The 7500-nt window shown below is 42.1% G+C and overlaps 2 protein-coding genes across 3 annotated transcripts in view; one reads left to right on the plus strand and one right to left on the minus strand.

Annotated features, from left to right (window-relative positions):
- Positions 1-7500, plus strand: part of arid3c (AT rich interactive domain 3C (BRIGHT-like)) — a 121467-nt gene that overhangs the window by 8846 nt on the left and 105121 nt on the right. The gene's annotated exons all lie outside the window — the stretch shown is intronic.
- The window catches only part of npr3 (natriuretic peptide receptor 3), a 371704-nt gene that overhangs the window by 728 nt on the left and 363476 nt on the right, over positions 1-7500 (minus strand). The window lies entirely within an intron of this gene.

A 7500-nucleotide genomic window follows, 5' to 3' on the forward strand; every position in this document is an offset into this window, starting at 1 on the left:
TCCATTTGAACACTCTCAGGGATACATCGGTGCCGTAGATTTCATTGTAAATGGCCTCAAAATACCTAAAGTGGTAGTGTGTATCCTGGTTGTAGCAATGGCATTTATTGTTTTTTCAATAAATGCAGAGGGTCGTACAAGTCCACGATTTCGTTGCCAAAGGCCTCTTTCCCAAACCTAATTATCCTAATTTTTCCAAAATCCAAAAATTGCTTGTTGGAGAGCTGTGATTGTTTACCTGCAAAGACAGGGACACAGGTTGTTCATTCACTGTGTTCATATGGACACACTAATATTCCACTGAAACTCAAGAATGACAGCTCAATTACAACCCAAATGCCTCATGTAAACACTCAACTGGAAGAGAATATTCCGATCCGGTCTGATCGGAAGGGATTTTCATCCTGGTTGTATGTAAACACTTATTCCAATCGTCTCTCTCTGGTTGGTTGGACTCTGGTTGGAAAATGTACAGAAAACAAAACAAAACAAAACTGGCAGAAGCGCTTTGTGCATGTCAAAAGTCATTTTCCGATTGAATGCTTTGAGGCATGTAAAACGAGGTTTGCTTTAAATTTGGCGTCCATGTAAATGGTTAAGTTGGAACCTCTGATCGGAATGATTTCATCCTGAATGAAGAAATACATTGTCCGTGTTAAAGGCAGTCATTGAGATTGGCGCGCTGACGTTTGTAGCGTGGACGGTTCGTACTGTACAGAGAGAGAGGAGCTGCACAGAGGAAAGAGAGGCAGGTTGTGAAATCCTGCAGAGGAAGTCAGACACAGTAGAGGATTACCTACAGGAAGACTAAACACCGCACTGGTTAGACACCATGCTTTTACTCTGAGACACCTCTATGTCTGTCTCCGTCTCTCTATCTGTCTCTGTGTCTGTCTGTCTGTCTGTCTGTCTGTCTGTCTGTCTGTCTGTCTGTCTGTCTGTCTGTCTGTCTGTCTGTCTGTCTGTCTGTCTGTCTGTCTGTCTGTCTGTCTGTCTGTCTGTCTGTCTCTCTCACTCACACACACACACACACACACACACACACACACACACACACACACACACACACACACACACACACACACACACACACACACACACACACACACACACACACACACACACACACTTTTAGAGAACAGTGTTTATAGTTTAAATCCTCCTGATTCAGAATCCGTTGGACTTTGTCGGCCTGGCATCTAGGAGCTTGTCTTGGAACCCCCCCATCCCAACACCACCCACCTAAATGCCTGCCACATAAAAACATAAAGACCTGAGTGACCCCCCCCCCCCTTTGAAAGGAACACACGCTGGTCACTGCACTGGAACCCCTTTGTTAACCTACTGTATTGAATGAAACAAGCACGCACGCACACACGCACACACGCGCACGCACACACACACACACACACACACACACACACACACACACACACACAGTGTGTCTCCTCCACACACACACAGGGCTGCGTTCGACTACGGCTGCATTTATCGGGGATTTTCATTGTGATCATATCGCGGAAATGCATTGAGATGCCGAATTTAACCACTTGAACCCCAGCATCCCTATTCTGGCGGGAACATTAGCCCCAAAATAGCTTGTAGATCTTTTTTGGAAAAGCGATTGGGTTTAGACTGGAAAAAGAGCGTCAAACATATGCATGAAAAACACATCTCCATATGGCAAAGAGCTTGATTTGTCAGGGGCCCCCCTGCATGCGCGCATCATGGACTATGTAGGCCAGTGGTTCTCAAAGTGGGATCTGGGGACCGCCACGGGTCCTTGAGGGGGTCCCCAGCTAAATGAGTTAATATAGCATCAAAGTCAGTTTCACCAGTTTAACCCTATATAAAATATAGGGTTTATATAACCCTATATAAAAATAAATAAAAACATCTTGAACATAATTTTAAACATTTTATTTAGCACAAGATCATTTCAGATCGGGGGGTACGCCAAACACATATTAATTTCGGGGTTCCTTGACATGAAAACGTTTGAGAACCACCTCTATAGGCAGAGCAGAGGTAAAGGAGGGGTGGGGGGTGGTGGCCCCTCCATGCTAGGCTGTGACAGCTGTACCTCCATGTTAAAATGTGCTCCGTCACTGGAAACCCTTTAATGGCATTCCTGGATTCCTTCACTGTGTGCTATAACTTTTATATAGGACCGCCTCATGGAGGGAGGGGCCATAAAACCTACGCTCTCTCTCTCTCTGTGTGTGTGTGTGTGTGTGTGTGTGTGTGTGTGTGTGTGTGTGTGTGTGTGTGTGTGTGTGTGTGTGTGTGTGTGTGTGTGTGTGTGTGTGTGTGTGTGTGTGTATTACTATACTTGTGAGGACCAGATGTCCCCCACAAGTATAGTAGAATTTGAGAATTTCAAATGGGAAGCGATTCAGGTTCGATGTTACGCACGCATGTGTGCGTGTGCGTGCATGCTTGTGCGTGCATGCTTGTGTCTGTGTGTATGTTTGTGTGCGTTTGGGTGTGTGTGTGTGTGTGTATGTGTGTGTGTGTGTGTGTGTGTGTGTGTGTGTGTGTGTGTGTGTGTGTGTGTGTGTGTGTGTGTGTATGTTTGTTTGTATTACTATACTTGTGAGGACCAGATGTCCCCCACAAGTATAGTAGAATTTGAGAATTTCAAATGGGAAGCGATTCAGGTTGGATGTGACGCACGCATGTGTGTGTGTGCGAGCATGCTTGTGTCTGTGTGTATGTGCGTGTGCGTTTGGGTGTGTGTGTGTGTGTGTGTGTGTGTGTGTGTGTGTGTGTGTGTGTGTGTGTGTGTGTGTGTGTGTGTGTGTGTGTGTGTGTGTGTGTGTGTGTGTGTGTGTGTGTTCAAGGGGGGGGTTGGGGCTGGGGGTGTTGTGGTCTTATAGCCAGCCCACTGTGTATAAGGGTTTTAATACAATGTTTGCCCAAGAACCAAACCCGCCCCCACCCACCTCCTCCCCCCCCCCCCCCCTCCACTGCTGTCCACACACACTCTCTGCCATGTTCCACCTCTCTCTCCTCTATTTTATGTTTTAATTCTCTTTCTCATTTAGTGTCTATAAGTTAACGGGTGTCGAGGAGGAAGAGGAGGAGTGGAGTGACCAATAAAATAAAAAAGCCGCTTTTTGGCACAAAGCGCCATTGAGGCGTTAACTTTCTCCCTTTTTTTTATTTATTTATTTTTTCTGGCAAATGTCTCTCCTCTGTCTCTTTTTTCTTTAAAACAGAGGCCGGTAGTCTCTCCTTTTGCAAGCTTGTTCAAACACCCTTCTTCTCCTCCTCCTCCTCCTCCTCCTCCTCCTCTCCCCTCCCACCCTACCTCAATGTGGGTGTTACTTTTTTAATCGCGACGGGTCTGGAATTTCTGCAGCTGCTTGCAAAAGCCCCCCCCCCCCTCCTCCCCACGCCCCCCCCCCCCCACCCCCCTCCTCTGTTTACGAGATCAGACTGGTCGGCAAACATTGCCTCACCGCGCCGCTGCTCCTGCTCCGCGTGTCCGTGACTGGACTTTTCCAAAACGGCCCCCCCTTTCGTTCGTTTGGTCAGATAGCCTATAGAGCAGGGGTCTTCAACGTTTTCAGGCCAAGGACCCCTTATAGCTGCGAGAGAGATGAAGCATGCAGGGACCCCCTCTATATTGTATAACATTGTGTTTCAGATAAACCTTCGCTGCTCTTTTTTTCCCTCTACACCTATAACTCAAAAGTTCTCCTCAGAAAAGGGATACTAGGGTTCAAGTGGTTAATGTAAAAAAAAAAAAATCATATCACACAAAGTTTTGGGGGACCCCCTCTAGTAACTCTGAGGACCCCCTAGGGGACCCCCTGTTGAAGACCCCTGGTCTAGAGCTAGGGGGGGGGGGGGAATCACTGATGTGGTGCGATATCTTTTTTCTTCATCTTTCCATTGGATGTATGGAATGTACAGACAGGTCTATTAATGATTGTACGCGGTGCCTATAGGTCACAATACATTACATAAGATTTCGTTTTTTTTAGATAATGAGATGATTGTTCGTCATTATCGTTTCCATGTTGAAAAAAAAAGGTTCATATGGTTACAAACATTTTCATGAATAGTGGAAATAGCTGAGCTACAAGCTCACAATGCGTTGATTTAATTTAAAAGTATTGAGTTATTAAATATGTCAGTCCTTTCTCTGTCTCGTGCCAGTTATTTGTCATATATGCTCATTTTGTTTACGAAGCCTAAAAGGCAAACAGAAAGATATCCCATTAAACCCGGAAAGGGATCTGTGTGCTACGCTGTGAGCTTGTAGATCTGCTGTTTTTGTGTGAGAACTGCTGATTTAGAAGGCATTTGTAGAATCGAGCCTCAGGTCTTAATGGGATATTTTCCCCCCTATAACGTTCAATGTACAAATAAACAATGGTGTAAAGTAACTAAGTACATTTACTCAAGTACTGTACTTGAGTACAATGTTGAGGTATTTCCGAATTTCAATACTTTTACTTCTACTCCACTACAACTCAGAGGCAAATGCTGTACTTTTACTCCACTACAATTTTTTGAAATCTTAAGTTACTAGTTACTTTGCAGATATTAATTATTATATTATAAAACATACTTTAACCACTTTAGGCCTATTTTATACCTAGTACCTAATACCTATTTTATACCTAGTATAGCAGATCTGCAAGCTCACAACGCGTCGCATCGTGACGCGTTGTGAGCTTGCAGATCAGCTATTTTCAAACATTTTAGGACTTTTACTTTCGGTACTTTAAGTATATTTTGATCCCAATACTTTTGTACTTTTACTCAAAGTAACATTTTGATCACAGGCCTTTTACTTGTAACAGAGTATATTTATATTGTGGTATTGATACTTTTACTTAAGTACTTTTTCCACCAACACAATTAAATCGTTCATCACAATCTATCGTGTGACAATAAATGGTCAAGTACAATGGTGGCTGATGGTGACAGGGCTAACGGTGCGGTCATTACACAGCGCTTGTTATTGGAGGGTCGTGGCTTTGGAATGTATAGCACAGTGAAATGCCTCACATCATTAGTTATGGGGCCCCTCCACGGCCCCTAAGGGTTTGAGTTTGGGGGGGTTTAAAAAGCAGGGGTCCGACTTTCTACCTCTCTGTACCCGACCTGTCAGATTAAAAGCTGCTGAATGTATAACCAGTGGTGGGAAGTAACTAAGTACATGTACTCAAGTACAGTACTGTTTCCATGTTTTGATACGTTATGCTTATATTACGCTACATCTCAGAGGCAAATGAGGCAATGGATTTGAGGCAATGCGTCGCGATGCGACACATTGTGAGCTTGTAGATCAGCTATTTTCAAAAATATTGAAAACTTGTGAAATGGGACATTCTGCATAATGAATACTTTTACTTTAGGTACTTAAAGTACATTTTTATGCCAATCCTTTTGTATTTTACTCAAGTAAATTTTTAATTCCGGACTTTTACTTGTAATGGAGTATTTCTACATTGCAGTATTGATACTTTTACTTAGGAACAAAAATATTGTACTTTTTCCACCACTGCTTTTAATTTTGGTAGTTTTAAGTATATATACTTTATTATTTATGCCAATGCTTTTGTACTTGTACAAAAATGTTGAATACAGGCCTTTTACTTGTGGTATATTGCTACTTTTACTGAAGTAAATCATCTGAGTACTTGTTCCAACCTTGATGCTGCGTGTACATGTTGTCCACTCAGAACCGCAGCAATAGAAATCAGTAACAGATGCAGCTCATTTTAGAGTACGCACTAAATGCTGCCCTCATTGACCATTAACTTGGCAGCTGTGAGCTCGTGGGCATTATATATATAACTTAATGTATGTCACACACACACCAAATGCACAGCGGGGACGGTATATGCCAGTCTCATTCCCACATTAGAGTTTTGCTATGATGAGCTAGGGCTGAGGCTAGACTAGATTAAGTCTAGCCCCAGCTAGACTAAATGACTTAAAGCAGCACCAGTGGTGGGAAAAGTACTGAAATATTTTACTTAAGTAAAAGTATCAATACTCCAATGTAGAAGTGTTACAAGTAAACGCCCGGAATTCAAAATGTACTTGAGTAAAAGTACAAAAGTATTGGTATCAAAATGTACTTAAAGTACCAAAAGTAAAAGTACTAAAATGTTTGAAAATAGCAGATCTACAAGCTCACAACGCGTTGTGATGTGACGCGTTGTGAGCTTGTAGATCTGCTATTTTCAAATAGCCTAGGTATAAAATAGGGCTTAAGTGGTTAATGTATGTTTCATAATGTAATAATTTATACCTGCAAAGTAACTAGTAACTAAAGTTTTCAAATAATTGTAGTGGAGTAAAAGTACAATATTTTCCTCTGAGATGTAGTGGAGTAGAAGTAAAAGTATAGACAGTTGGAAATACTCCAGTAAAGTAAAAGTACCTCAAAATTGTACTTAAGTACAATACTTGAGTAAATGCACTTAGTTACTTAACACCACTGGAGTTTTGCTATGATGAGCTAAGGGCTGGGGCGATGTGACTTCAAATCCATAATGCCATTATTTTTTACTCGATTATGATCAAAGCTGCACTATGTCACTTTCCTCTTCTATCTTGGATTTGAACCCGGTTTCCTGTGCAAGTGCTGACATTTTTACCATTGAGCTAATAGAGCCGGCCTTGCTTGCTCAGGGGATAAATTGAATCTTGACCATCAGGTCAAAATTCGTGTCAGATCCTGTATCTAGGTGAGACATGACCTTTGACACGACCTAAATGTCTCAATAGAAGAGCAGGGAGACAAAAGTTATATTGTATTAGAGAGAGGGAGAGCAAAGGATTAAACATTTGAAAGAAACAATCTTTGAAAGAAACAAAAAAAGAAAAATCTAAGATATGCACATTTATACATTATAGCATACGAAAGCACTGCATGTAGGCTACACAGTGGTGTAAAGTAACTAAGTGCATTTACTCAAGTACTGTACTTAAGTAAAATTTTGAGGTATTTCCAATTGTCTATACTTTTACTTCTACTCCACTACATCTCAGAGGCAAATATTGCACTTTTACTTAACTACAATTATTTGAAAAAAATTGGTACATTTTGATACCAATACCTTTTACTCAAGAACATTCTTTATTCCGGACTTTTACTTGTAACAGTCAGAGTACTTCCACATTGCAGTATTGGACGTATACGTTAGGTGCACATTTAGCGGGATTTGGGTCGACCGAAGCCACTCCGGACAGATAAAAGCTATTTTAAATAGGACAGATAACGACAAAACCCAGGGGGAAAAGTTCACAGGATCTTCACATAGACACCGACCTTCGCCCTTATTTGCGTAGCGCGGGCGCTTGATATAAGGGTCGATTCAGCATTTCTCTCTTCTCTCCCCCTATATGTATGTATAACCATAAGCTCTATATATGCACTCAATGCCTGCTGGGACATTTGCATGTGTGCAAGTCTGGTGGCCCCGCCGGGCACGCTAACGAGATTGAGTAATCATTGATAGGGACAGAGCA

This window comes from Gymnoscopelus braueri (assembly GCF_963280865.1).
Source record: "Gymnoscopelus braueri genome assembly, chromosome: 7".
In the NCBI taxonomy this organism is placed as follows: domain Eukaryota; kingdom Metazoa; phylum Chordata; class Actinopteri; order Myctophiformes; family Myctophidae; genus Gymnoscopelus; species Gymnoscopelus braueri.